A 14,335-nucleotide genomic window follows, 5' to 3' on the forward strand; every position below is an offset into this window, starting at 1 on the left:
ACCCCCTTTTGTACCGCTGTGTTCGCCATAAGTTGGCAGGGTATGCTCAGACCTGAGTCCCTTGCTCACTTTACCACTGGATTCAAGCAAGCCTGGCTGGAGACGGCTGAAATGCCAGAAACCGGTCCTAGGAAGCTTGTTTCCGGTCCAGGGAAGGCATGGCTTGGCAGTTTGGGCTGGACTGTTCCCATGAGGCACTGGGTCAGACTGATTTGCATATGGCCATGTCTGAACTGGGGTGGCAGAGTGGACTAAAGAACGGTGATGGATCAAACCCTGATCTGTTGACTGGGTGTGAGTGTTTGGTTGGTCTGATGCTCCGTCCATCACCACCCCCTTTTGTACCGCTTTGTTCGCCATAAGTTGGCAGGGTATGCTCAGACGTGAGTCCCTTGCTCACTTTGCCACTGGATTCAAGCAAGCCTGGCTGAAGACGGCTGAAATGCCAGAAACCGGTCCTAGGAAGCTTGTTTCCAGTCCAGGAAAGGCATGGCTTGGCAGTTCGGGCTGGACTGTTCCCATGAGGCACAGAGTCAGACTGATTTGCATATGGCCATGTCTGAACTGGGGTGGCAGAGTGGGCTAAAGAACGGTGATGGATCAAACCCTGATCTGTTGACTGGGTGTGAGTGTTTGATTGGTCTGATGCTCCGTCCATCACCACCCCCTTTTGTACCGCTTTGTTCGCCATAAGTTGGCAGGGTATGCTCAGACGTGAGTCCCTTCCTCACTTTGCCACTGGATTCAAGCAAGCCTGGCTGAAGACGGCTGAAATTCCAGAAACCGGTCCTAGGAAGCTTGTTTCCGGTCCAGGGAAGGCATGGCTTGGCAGTTCGGGCTGGACTGTTCCCATGAGGCACAGGGTCAGACTGATTTGCATATGGCCATGTCTGAACTGGGGTGGCAGAGTGGGCTAAAGAACGGTGATGGATCAAACCCTGGTCTGTTGACTGGGTGTGAGTGTTTGATTGGTCTGATGCTCCATCCATCACCACCCCCTTTTGTACCGCTTTGTTCGCCATAAGTTGGCAGGGTATGCTCAGACGTGAGTCCCTTGCTCACTTTGCCACTGGATTCAAGCAAGCCTGGCTGAAGACAGCTGAAATGCCAGAAACCGGTCCTAGGAAGCTTCTTTCCGGACCAGGGAACGCATGGCTTGGCAGTTCGTGCTGGACTGTTCCCATGAGGCACAGGGTCAGACTGATTTGCATATGGCCATGTCTGAACTGGGGTGGCAGAGTGGGCTAAAGAACGGTGATGGATCAAACCCTAATCTGTTGACTGGGTGTGAGTGTTTGGTTGGTCTGATGCTCCGTCCATCACCACCCCCTTTTGTACCGCTTTGTTCGCCATAAGTTGGCAAGGTATGCTCAGACGTGAGTCCCTTGCTCACTTTGCCACTGGATTCAAGCAAGCCTGGCTGAAGACGGCTGAAATGCCAGAAACCGGTCCTAGGAAGCTTGTTTCCGGTCCAGGGAAGGCATGGCTTGGCAGTTCGGGCTGGACTGTTCCCATGAGGCACAGGGTCAGACTGATTTGCATATGGCCATGTCTGAACTGGGGTGGCAGAGTGGGCTAAAGAACGGTGATGGATCAAACCCTGATCTGTTGACTTCGTGTGAGTGTTTGATTGGTCTGATGCTCCGTCCATCACCACCCCGTTTTGTACCGCTTTGTTCGCCATAAGTTGGCAGGGTATGCTCAGACGTGAGTCCCTTCCTCACTTTGCCACTGGATTCAAGCAAGCCTGGCTGAAGACGGCTGAAATGCCAGAAACCGGTCCTAGGAAGCTTGTTTCCGGTCCAGGGAAGGCATGGCTTGGCAGTTCGGGCTGGACTGTTCCCATGAGGCACAGGGTCAGACTGATTTGCATATGGCCATGTCTGAACTGGGGTGGCAGAGTGGGCTAAAGAACGGTGATGGATCAAACCCTGATCTGTTGACTGGGTGTGAGTGTTTGATTGGTCTGATGCTCCGTCCATCACCACCCCCTTTTGTACCGCTTTGTTCGCCATAAGTTGGCAGGGTATGCTCAGACGTGAGTCCCTTCCTCACTTTGCCACTGGATTCAAGCAAGCCTGGCTGAAGACGGCTGAAATGCCAGAGACCGGTCCTAGGAAGCTTGTTTCCGGTCCAGGGAAGTCATGGATTGGCAGTTCGGGCTGGACTGTTCCCATGAGGCACAGGGTCAAACTGATTTGCATATGGCCATGTCTGAACTGGGGTGGCAGAGTGGGCTAAAGAACGGTGATGGATCAAACCCTGATCTGTTGACTGGGTGTGAGTGTTTGATTGGTCTGATGCTCCATCCATCACCACCCCCTTTTGTACCGCTTTGTTCGCCATAAGTTGGCAGGGTATGCTCAGACGTGAGTCCCTTGCTCACTTTGCCACTGGATTCAAGCAAGCCTGGCTGAAGATGGCTGAAATGCCAGAAAACGGTCCTAGGAAGCTTGTTTCCGGTCAAGGGAAGGCATGGCTTGGCAGTTCGGGCTGGACTGTTCCCATGAGGCACAGGGTCAGACTGATTTGCATATGGCCATGTCTGAACTGGGGTGGCAGAGTGGGCTAAAGAACGGTGATGGATCAAACCCTGATCTGTTGACTGGGTGTGAGTGTTTGATTGGTCTGATGCTCCGTCCATCACCACCCCCTTTTGTACCGCTTTAAAAACTTTAAAGCTGTTATTTCCTAATTAGAAATGAGTAGCTGCATCATGTTTCATAGCTTTGGAATTGTAACAAGACATCCTTTTTACTGGTAAAAATAGAGTTAACATTACTATTTTAGAAATGCCCCTTTTTGTAAGTGGAAATGTGTCTTCTCTTAACCTAGCTCTGTGTGCCCGCAGCATATCTTCAATACACGTCTGGGGTGAGTAACAGCTACACTTTGTGCATTCCCTCTATACAACCACAAACACAGGAAGGGTAGTTGTGACAAAGAATTCATAAGGATTCATCTGCATTCTGAAAACTCTTCTTGTTGAGGAAGAGAGAAGGGGAGCTGTCACCTACACCTGAATAGGAATTGTCCTGTTTTTCACACAAAGGGCTGATTACCCCCCACAGATAGCCTGGCAGACAGGGCTGGAATGAGAGGGATCAGTACACTTCAAGGGCATGCTTTGCTCCAAAAGGGTCTGCACAGGTTATCTTTTAGTGTGTATCTAGCCAAAACTGACTAGGGTAGTGGTTCCTACTTGGACAAGGTGCATGTCTCTGCCAACAACAGACCTAATTTCTAACAGTGTGCAAACCACATTCTGCTCACTGGAAAGGACAACCATCATCTGCAAGTGTGTGGTGATCATACTGGCAATTTCTTTTGACTGCAATTTCTTTTATTGGGCAGCAGTTCACCCCATGTGCATATGAAAAGGATTGCAAAACCTTCTCAATTTAAGGCTATCCCTGGTATTTCACCTTTGTGCTGGGAACATTGGTGAAAAGCTTTTGAGACATATTTCAAAGCCATTGATTGAGACACTTCTACATACAAAAGAAAACATGCTCGCCTGATTTATAATTTACTTTCATAGGGCAGATCTATTTAAAAAATATTACAGTTGGTAAGGGTAATGGGACATGCTCATGATAATAGTGATTCCAGCAAACAAGTAGATGAGTATACTTCTCCTTTGAAGACTTTGGACTAGAGATTTAACCCTAAGAAACATGTTGGGTGGCAACGACAAAAGTTGTTACAGAGGCCAAAATTTGCAGGAGAGTCTGTGGTTGACTTTGTCACAGCTTTGAGAATGCTGGTCATTATGTACTATTATAGTGATCTCAAGGATAAGATCATTAGCGATCAACTTAGAGATAAAACAAACAATAGAAAGATCCAGGAGAGATTATTATCCTCTGAAGACACTGATCTGGAAACAGCTCTTAATATTGCAACAAGCAAGTGGGAGTCAAACAGAAATCAAGCATGTATCCAGGGTTGTGGAAAAGCATAACTCTAAGTAGGATATAGAGAATGGTCTAATGCATCCAGATTCTAGTTAATACAAAAGGATTCAGGTAGATAAATACGTTTTGTTTTTCTGTTTTCGGAGCAAGTTTCATGTAAGCAATTCCAAAGCATGTTCAGCCCTCAGTGTTACGTGTTTAAAGTGTAGCAAGAAGGGTGATTTTGAATGTCTGTGTAGACGTTTTACTAAACCCAATCTTAATAGTAGCAACTGTGTGAAAGAAATGGATGACAGCGTGTGCACTTAGGAAGAAACGTTTGTCCTTATGGTATAGAATTTATGCAATTGTTATTTAACACCTGTAGTTACTTTAAGAAAAAGAATACCTCCTTTCTGTTATGTTAACATGATGGGTAAAAACGTTGAAATGTCAATGCAATGACTGATTATGGATCCCCCTTCTCTTCAGTCAGGGAGGATGAATTTGAAAAACTGTGGAAGGTACAGCTTCTACCAAGTACCAACATTATGTATTTTGCATATGGTGACAAAAGAGTAGAGGTTGTGGGCACATTTACACAGAGTTGAAATCTGAGCATAGTGTCGCCATGGTGTGGTGTATGTAGCTAAGAATGGCTTTAATTTGTTGATTAAGTGATTTCTAATAGAAAGATTCTGGCTGAGGTATGTTTTGAACGCACCAAACTAAAAGATAAAAGAAAAGAAGATTGTGCTGAAGTGTGTGAAATGGATGAAAATAAGTGGGTGAGAGATAACCCTGAACTTCTCACAGGCAAGCTTCGAAATTGAGGGGTTTTAAACAATGTATCATCTTGAAAGAAGGTGCTGTTCCATCATTCATGAACTAAGGATGTGCCCTTAAATTAAAGCCAAGAATTAAAGTCCAAATTGGAAAAATGTAGGGCTTCTTGACAAGCCCCTTGCGCCACTGGTGCGTCACGTTTTGTGACAAAAAGGCGGAACATTTTCCTGCCCCATATTTACAAGCACAGGAAAAGCCACCCTGCATGGCTTTTCCTGTCCTTGTTAATAAGACCCCTTTACACGCAGCACTTTGGGTGAAAGGGGCATTCCATGGGTGTTGCTGTGGGTGTACCTAAGCAACACCCATAGAACCTGACACATTTCCAGATTGATGAGAAATTTTAAATCTGAAATGTATCTGAATGCTACGCCTCCCTAGGGGGAAGAGTAGGGAGGCGCAACGAGGAGAAATGTAACAATTTCTTCTCGTTTTTTTCCTCTTTCTATGCGTGCTACATCCTGTAGCCCACATAGAATTAGGAAATCACCTCTGGTGATTGTTTATTTACAGGAAAGCACATAAATAATCATTAAAAAAATTATGTTTTGCAAGTTCCATGTGTGCTAATGCAGCACACATAGAAGTCGAAAAACGCCATTTCAGATTGTGTATGTGCATTGTGAGCCAGCGCAGGGGAGAGCACCGGAATGCAACATATTATTGTAAGCATGTCATATCCCTGTGCTTTGAAAGTGCTGCAGTGTGGCACATCCAAAGGGCTTGCAGTACTGCAGCACTTCCTTGTAAATAGGACTCTTTATGATTTAGGGATTATTGAACCTATTGAAGGTTCCGAGTGGGTGCTCCCTGTTGTCATTGCATGCAAAACGGAAAAATCTCTGAGACTGTGTGTATTCCTATGTGATATGAATAGCAGAAGTTGGATTGACCGATTACCAAACATCAATGAGTTTTTGTCCTCTTTTAAAGTTGCTGTTCATTGCACTATACATATGTCAGATGCGTATCACCAAATTGAACTTTACTAAGATTCAAAGCACTTACCATCTTTTGTAACTCCAGAGAGTGTATTCCACTATGTACATATGATTTGGTTTGGCATTCACCTCCTCTTTGTTTCTAAGACTGATGAACACATTATTTGGGCGAGTTGATGGTGTAGTGTTTTCCAAGATGTCATCCTTGTGCATGGGAGAGATGTAAATGCTCACAGTCATAAGCTGACTAAGATTCTGAATATCATTAAAAATAAGCCTGGGCAAAGCACTACGCTACGCTCGTGTAGTTTGCGAAGTTCGCGCTACTTCGCACTACGCGAATTGCACATAGCACAGTGCGAACAAGCGTAGCGTAGTGCTGCAGTCATTTTTTGCTTGCTCGCGGTCCTCAACGTCCAGTTGGCGACCGCGAGCAAGTAAAATGACATCCCGGCGAGACTTTTTTCTTGTTCGCGATCAGCAACATCAAGTTGGCGATCGCGAGCATGGTAAATAAACCTCCCGGCGAGATTCCCAACGCGAGGAGGTCAGGTTTCTCATTGCGAGTGGTCGCGTATGCTCGCGACCACTCGCGATGAGAAACTACCAGTTCGCGTTGAGAAAGCTGCCGCTCGAGTAAAAATCTACTCGAGCAGCAGAAAACTACAGCTCGCACTGTGCAAGATGCCATTTTCAATGATTGCACAGTGCCGGTTGCTTGTCCGCACTGTGCAATCATTGAAAACGACATCTGGCACAGTGCGAACAAGGTACTACGCAGTTCGCAAAGTGCTACGCGTAGCTCGCGTAGTGCGATCTGCACTTTGCGTAGCTTAGTGAAGAGCTACTTCGCGAACTACGCCCAGGGTTAATCAAGAACAGTGGTTTGAATCTAAGATAGGACAGATGCAAATGTATGGAGAGTGGTATGGATTACTTGGGCTACCATGTATCTGGTAGAGGTATTCAACCAGAGATGAAACAGTTGGAAGCAGTGGAGAAGACACCTGCTCCAGCAGACAAAGGCCAACTTAGGCCTTTTGGAGGCCTTATAGAATATAATGCTAAATTTGTAAGACATTTTGCTGCCAAATTTGCTATATTATGCCCACTTTTGAAGAGTAAACAGAAGTATGAGTAAAGAAGTGAGTGTGATAGTGTGTTCACGCAAATCAAGGAACAGGTAGTTTTTGCTTGTCCTCTCAAGCTGTTTGATACTAAAGATAAAAGTATCATTATGACTGATGTGAGTAATGTGGATTTTGGGTCAGTGTTGTTGCAGAAAACGTCTATGGGACATGACAAAATCAGTGCCTTTGCCCCTAGAGCTCATAGGGCGCTGAGGGCACTTATTCCACCATTAAAAATGAGGCCTTGGAATGCTTTGGGGTGTTCAACATTTCAATAATTTTGTGGGAAGTAACTAAGTTGGTGGTAAGCGACACCTCCTGTTGCCAAGTGGCAGTATGGTTTGCAAGAGTTTCAGCATAAGCTGGAATATGATCCGGACTCAAAGAATGTTCCTGCAGATTGTCTCTTCAGATTGCCATTGAAGAAGAATAAGGTAACTAGTGAAGAGGACGAGGACATGGAGATGGTGTGCAACCTCAGTACAACGTGACACATTCCTCGGAATGTTCTGTCTGAGGAGATATGGAATGATGAATCTTAAAAGGTTATATTGTTAGAGGAAGCTGTGTCATTAATGGCATGGGATTGGCCAAGAATGAAACAGGTATCTGATTATCTGACTTGGTTTGCATATTGTTCAGAAGAGTTAGATCATTAATGGTGTGTTAAGATGTAGTGTTTTATTGGTAGTGCCACTGGGTCTAGATAAGTATGTCGTGGATTTCATTTTCCCCATTTGGGCTATATTAGAAAAGCCATGAAGCGAAGATTCAGGGAGGTTTTCTGGTGGCCAGGCAATAACTAAGCTGTTAAATATTACATAATGGACTGTAACGTGTGTTTTGCATGAAAAAATGTAGATCACCGTACCACTGGCAGTACCTCCTCTAGTATGCGTTGGCTTTCCATTGAATACGATGGTTTGGGATACTTTGGGACCTTTTGGAGTATTGGGAGGACCTACTAGGTATGTTCTACTGTTGCTGGATTATTTATCCAATTGGCCTGGTGTCACATTTGTCCATAACATCACTACATAGGTGGTCATTGATTTTCCCTTGAAATGTTCAACAGAGGGGATATTTCAGAGGAAATAGTAATAGATAATGACTGTCCCGTTTCACACAGGTAAGAGCCAGACACAGGATGTAGATAAAACAAACGCACTCCGATTGCTGGTGTGGTCACCGGAACCCAGCACATCGGGATCCGGTTCCATTTATTCAAAACACATCTAATATGGCCCCTCCCACACCTAACCATTAACACATGTGATAGGGGAGGTGGCCAAACATAACATTCCTCCTATATTATAAATAGTAATAAAATAAACAAAAACACCGAAAAAGAAACAAAGAAAAAATAAAAGAGAAAACCCATATAGCAACAACACTAATATAGATGTCAGATCAACACAAAATCTTTCAGATGAGAGGAAGTCGCAGGACATGGCAGGAGGTGATTCCTCTCATGCCCACACCATCCATCATTCTCCAGGCTATCATCTCCTTGTGTCCCATTCAAAGTTTGGCAATCATCAGGAACATTTTGGGACATCAAACCTAATGGCAAAGCGGTGGGAGTCCCAGAACCCTAACAGGATCTATGACCACTGTCCCAGGAGGTAGGAGGACCTCATCACTAAGGGGTGTCGGCAAGGTGTAGATGTCATCAGGGCCCATTCCCTCATCCGACATGATGGAAGGTACCAGAGTCCCTGGACTCCAAGAAACCACATACTCCTTGAAACAAGACATGTTCGGGGTGATATTCTCCCCAGCCCTTTTGGCCTTAAACATTGTCCCATTTACAGATTGAATCTTCCAAGGGTTCAACTCAAATAGGAGCCAGAATTTACCAAGTGCATGGCGGTTCTTCACCATAACTGTGTCACCAACAGAAAAATGTCTCCGTTTTGCACCATGGATCTGGGACATATGGTCATTCTTGGCCTTCCACTGTCTCAGTTTCACCACATCACGCTGCTGTAAATGCGACTGCTGCAATACTTGAGGTATGATGTCACCCAAGTCTCGATTAAAACAATGAGAGACTGGACTCACCTACATCGTTGAATTAGATGTAAGACGATATTCCCTCAGGAACGTGTACAGCGCACACTCCATGCTCTGGCTGTAGGCCAGTGCAATCCGAAGAACCTTATTTAAAGTACGCATAAAATGCTCTCTGCCTCCTGTTTGGCTTGAGGCCAACGCGGAGTGATCTTCCGATGATGAACTCCCCAAGACAACAAATATTCAGAAAATTCATGGCTGGAAATGGAGGGCCATTATCTGTGAGTAGTTCTTTGAAAAGTCCATGTGTGGCCATCATTTTCTCCAGCCTTATTGTGGTGTTACATGTAGTTGTTAAATCCAGGATTTCATCCTCAGGATACTTAAAAAAATCATCAATGATGACTAACTTGTACCTCCCATCTGGGACACATCCAAAATCGGCGCTGGCTCTAATCCAGGCATGAGATGGTATCTGTTCAGTAATGATTGGAGCAGGAGGATCCGCTGGACCAGTTGCCTGACACAAAGGACATTGCCAAACAGTCTGCTCTACCAGATTGTGGGGAGCAGGGAACCACATTTTACAGGGTGTATGAGGTTTTGTTTTTACCACTTCAAGAACGACCATACGCTGCTGTAGTGTCCTAGGATTCACAAAACGAGTACCGCTCATAAGGCAGCCTTCTGGAGACACTGTCAGTTCCATACAAACGTTGTATAATGCCTTCAGTGCTACACCTGCCTCTTTAGTCCTGCCTGCTAATGTTCCAACAGCAAATGCCATCTCCCCGAAATCACCATAGCAATGGCCAGCTGTAAACACTCATCTCCAGATGTTGCATTCACAATCTAATCCAACGAGATAGGCCGTGGACGTGATCGCTCTTCCACAAACCTCACATATGCCTCGACCTCATCTGCCGCTGATTCCTCCTCCGCTGTGGCCGGTTAAGCATGCCTGGACAAAAAGTCAGTGGAGTTATGTGACCCAGTGCGATAGAAGACTTGGAACTGATACTCCTGGAGCTGTAGAATCCACTTCTCGATCCTGGGTGGGGGCTTTGAAGAATGTCCCATAAACATTTTACTTGTTGGGGGACACCACAATCGGAACACGGCGCTCTGCGTCAAAATTGGGGAGGCTTATCATAGCCCTCTATGCCTTATTAGAAACGTCAAGACCTTCACTTGAATATTTTATACTCTACAAACCTACACCAAATATATGAAGTAGGAGTGACACATATTTGTGAATATTGCCAATAAGACTTTTTAGAAGGACTAATACGAGAAGACACCTTATGCAAGTGAATCTTCTCTGTATGATCGATCTATTCCTTGGCGGTTGACACACATTACATGTCCCTTAATATTTGACATACAAGGTAGGGTGCTCCCTGCATCCATGGGAGCATTATCTACCATTTGGACCGTCGTTTTTAGACTTTGAAGCCTTGAACGTAGCGAAACACGTGTCAGCTTTTTCCATCAAAGACAACATAAAGGCTATATGAACAGGAACTCCAGGAAATTAACAAACAAAAAACACTTGGAACTGTTGATTATTTATAATGTCTTGTAAAATATGAGATCACCACAATTAGCAATGAAATAATATCAGTATATTAAAAATATATTCTTAATTTGCTCAAATTGACTTGCTGGATTACTTGCCTGTGAATTGCTATATAGATATCTATACAGACTGGTTACACTATTCAAAGGTAGTGTTTTATAAACTTGAAGAGTGCTGAGGTAAATTTGTGTTATTTGAATGTCCCATAAACAGTGAAATCAACGGCTTGTGGTCCGTATGTACTATAAACAGCTGTCCATAAAGATACAGATGGGAATGACGACAGCCCCAATGAATGGCTTTCGCTTTATTCTCAATATGCGAGTATCGTTGTTCAGTAGCAGTAAGAGCCCTACCCGCATAGGCCACAGGAGCCCACTCGCCCCCTTCCTGTTTCTGTGACAGCACGCGACATAACCAATGGGACTCACATCCACTGACAACTCAGACTCTTGAGATGAGTCAAAGTACACAAGTGCAGTGTCAGCAGAGAGTGCTCGCTTGATATCCTGAAATGCTCGGTCTTGGGCCGGCCCCCAGTCCCAGCCAGCGTTGGACTTCCTCAGCTTCCTCAAAGGGGCAATGAAATCCATCAGATGTTGAATAAAGCGTCCACAATAGGTGACCAGTCCCCAAAAACTCCTCATGCCGGTAACCGATGTAGGACCCGGCACCACATGAATAGCCTGGAGTTTGGACGGATCAGGCAATATCCCATGATGAGTGAAATGATAGCCAAAAAACTCAATCTCTCTATTAAGGAATTCACATTTATCTTGATGGAGAGTAAGGCCACAATCCTGCAAAAGCAGAAAAGCACTTCTCAGACAGTCCATATGTTCTTCCAATGCTGGGCGATGCACAAGAATGTCATCGATGACATTAAGAACACCCTTAAGGTCAGCCAACATCCCTCGGATAGTATCTTGGAAGACTTCAGCGGCATTGGACACCCCAAAACGAAGGCGTTTACACCTCCGAAGACCTACATGCGTTGAAAACGTGGTAATGGCTCTTGACTCGGGGTCCAGTAGCAATTGATTATATCTTGCCCTAAGATCTATTTTAGAAAACCGAAACGGTTTCGGGAGCCCGTCAGGCATTGCAGCGCCGGCCAGACGAGGGGCAAATGCCCAAATGATGAAGCATGACATCCCTTGGGGTGTGTGAGGGCATTTCGAAGAAAGACCTGTGCTTCCCTTTCCCCCCCTTCCCCCTGTCTTAGACAGCACCCCTAGGAACTGCTCATTCCTTACCTATCTCATCGTTGACATCTGGTAATGTGCATGTACTTGCTAGCTCTTTGAGCCGAGCATAGAAACCATTCACAGCCTCCTCCAGAAACTGTTGCGCCTGCCGCAATAGAAATAGCTCATGATCAGGGTTAGTTAGATGTCCAAAATGAGCGATTAAGGGCTGCCTTAAATGTAGCATAGGTATGTGGAGGTCCAGCCTCCACTGCTGACTTCCCAAGCTTGTGCAGCGCAGCACCACCCAGATGTAACAACATGAGGCGTTGGCGTTTGGCCGGTAGACCCACAGTCGCAAAGTAGGTCTCCAGGCGCTCTAGCCAGTCCTAACAGTTGGCAGCCTGAGCTAACGGCAGACCTTCAAGCAGGAAATGTTCAACCGGTGGTACAGTAGACATAACGTATGTCAATACCCAAAAACGCCTTAAAGAAGAAAAAATATACAGGCCCAACCAGCAATATCCATACACTATGGATCAGCAAACATAAGCATAGTCCAGGTCCTGTTGTTCTGTATTACTCCAGGAATGGGCTACAGTCACCAATAGGTCTAATATGGGGCATTCTGGGTAGTATAGTCCTAATAAAATATTTCAAAAAGTCCCAGCAAACTTCCCTGGGCAGCAGGCACAACCCCTTCCACCATGGAGGCAGTAGCCAAAAGCACCTCTTCAGAGCTCAAGAACAAGATGGTAAAAAACGGGGTGAGGCCAAAGCTCGCCAGACCACATACGGAGATCACCTCCCCAAGGCTGCAGGCAGACGGCTTCCAAGGTGCTGAAAGAAGGAAACAGGGGGGCCAAGCAGCAACAAGCAGCATCCACAACACCGCAAGAAGGCACCAAAAAACAGCAAGGCGAGGCCAGCAGAACAGCAACAGGGCTAAACCATACCTCCGCAGCCTTGGACACGGTGTGCACGCCAACTGCCAAGCGGCAATGCACCGCCGGCAAACAACTCCAATCAAGGCTGGAACCGAAGGCACCTTCGTTGCCAGAGTTCCGTTTCGCATAGGTAAGAGCCAGACATAGGACCTGGATAAAACACACACACTCCGATATCTGGTGTGGTCACTGGAACCCAGCACATCGGGATCCGGTTCCATTTATTCAAAACACATCTAATATGGCCCACCCACAACTAATCATTAGCACCTGTGATAGGGGAGGTGGCCAAACATAACAATGACAACCAAATAGTTTCCATAGAGAAGAAGGCATTCTTAAACAGTGTAGGTATCAGGCATGTCAAAACATAGTTATACCATCCCGCAGTAATGGCCTTGTTGAGAGGTTTAATAATGTGGTGAAAGATAAATTGCATTTGGCTCTTATAAATAATTAGAATTTGAAGGAAGTTATGAGAGACATTTTGTGGCATACAGGGTAACACCACATAGCAATACGGGTGTTTCTCCTTTCAAGCTGTTGAGGGGAAGAGTGGCGAGTTCACAGTTGAAAAGTAAGTGGATTGGTTGGAAGCAGGTAAATAAGGATAAGTTGTGCGAGAAGATAGATGTGCTGAATTTTATGCAGAATAAATATGTTGATAACGGGTCTGGAAGAAATTGTCTGTGAAGGTGGATTATTTTGTCCAGTCAAGAAACCTATATTGACTCAGACATGGTATGCATGCTTTGCATCACCTAAATGTGTCAAGGAGGTGAGGCGGAACACAGTGATACTGAATGAGTGCAGAATGTGGAATATCTGTGGTTAAGGGGTCCAACTCTTATTTGGAGAATATGGTGTAAGGGGTGTGACTATTCCACAGTCTAGTCAATAAACAGAGATTCTCTGGGATAATGTTCTTTGTGACCGAGTAACCCCTGCACATTTTAAGGATTGTATCATCTGAAGAGGGAAGTGCATGGGTAGTGTTGAATTTTCTCTTATGGTGTGGAGTTTATTTTTTTGTCTGTTTTTTTAAAGTTTTAGTTAGTGTAGCATAGTTTTTTGTCTCTTAAGGAAAGGGGGATGAGTGGAGAATGTGTATCTGTGATGCACTCAACATATTTAGAATGCTGACATTGGAAAATTCCTGTGTTGTCAGTTGCTGCCAGGACAGTTGACTGATGATCACCTTGAATAAACTGCATCTATAAACCTGGTCATTATCCTGCTACAATAATATGCAATTACATTGGCCTAAAATTGACCACAAGAATGTGTTTTGCATTAATTCTTTTAACAAGAAGAATACAAAAGCATACTTGAGCATATCAGTAACCCACCTAGAATCCAGTGGCTGGTTCAGAGGATATGTGAGATAGTTGGCAGTGAGTTAGTTGCAGGACAAGCGTGCTGAGGCAGGCAAGACCAGCGAACTCTCACAGAGTGGATCCCATTGGTTTGTTTTCAGGGGTTGGAAGTTTCTTGTAGGATTTAGTTGTGTAAAGCTCACAAATATCGTAAATCTCCTTAATGAGGTCGCTGACTGTTGGATGAAACAATCTACAAGATTATTGCAGAGTTTTTGGGCAAGAGTAAAAAGAGAGAGCATTCATATGCTGGCATGTTCCATTCTTAATTACTTTGAAGGGTACTTTTTTCTGCGTATTTGAGTCCCAATTGATATTTTGGACAAACATTGGTCAGTGCTATTTTATGTCTTTTGCTTGTCGCTGTAAGTTTCTTGCATCAGCCTGTTCTATCTTGTTCATCAAGAGTACTCTGAT

Source organism: Triturus cristatus, chromosome 8 (assembly GCF_964204655.1).
Source record: "Triturus cristatus chromosome 8, aTriCri1.1, whole genome shotgun sequence".
NCBI lineage: Eukaryota > Metazoa > Chordata > Amphibia > Caudata > Salamandridae > Triturus > Triturus cristatus.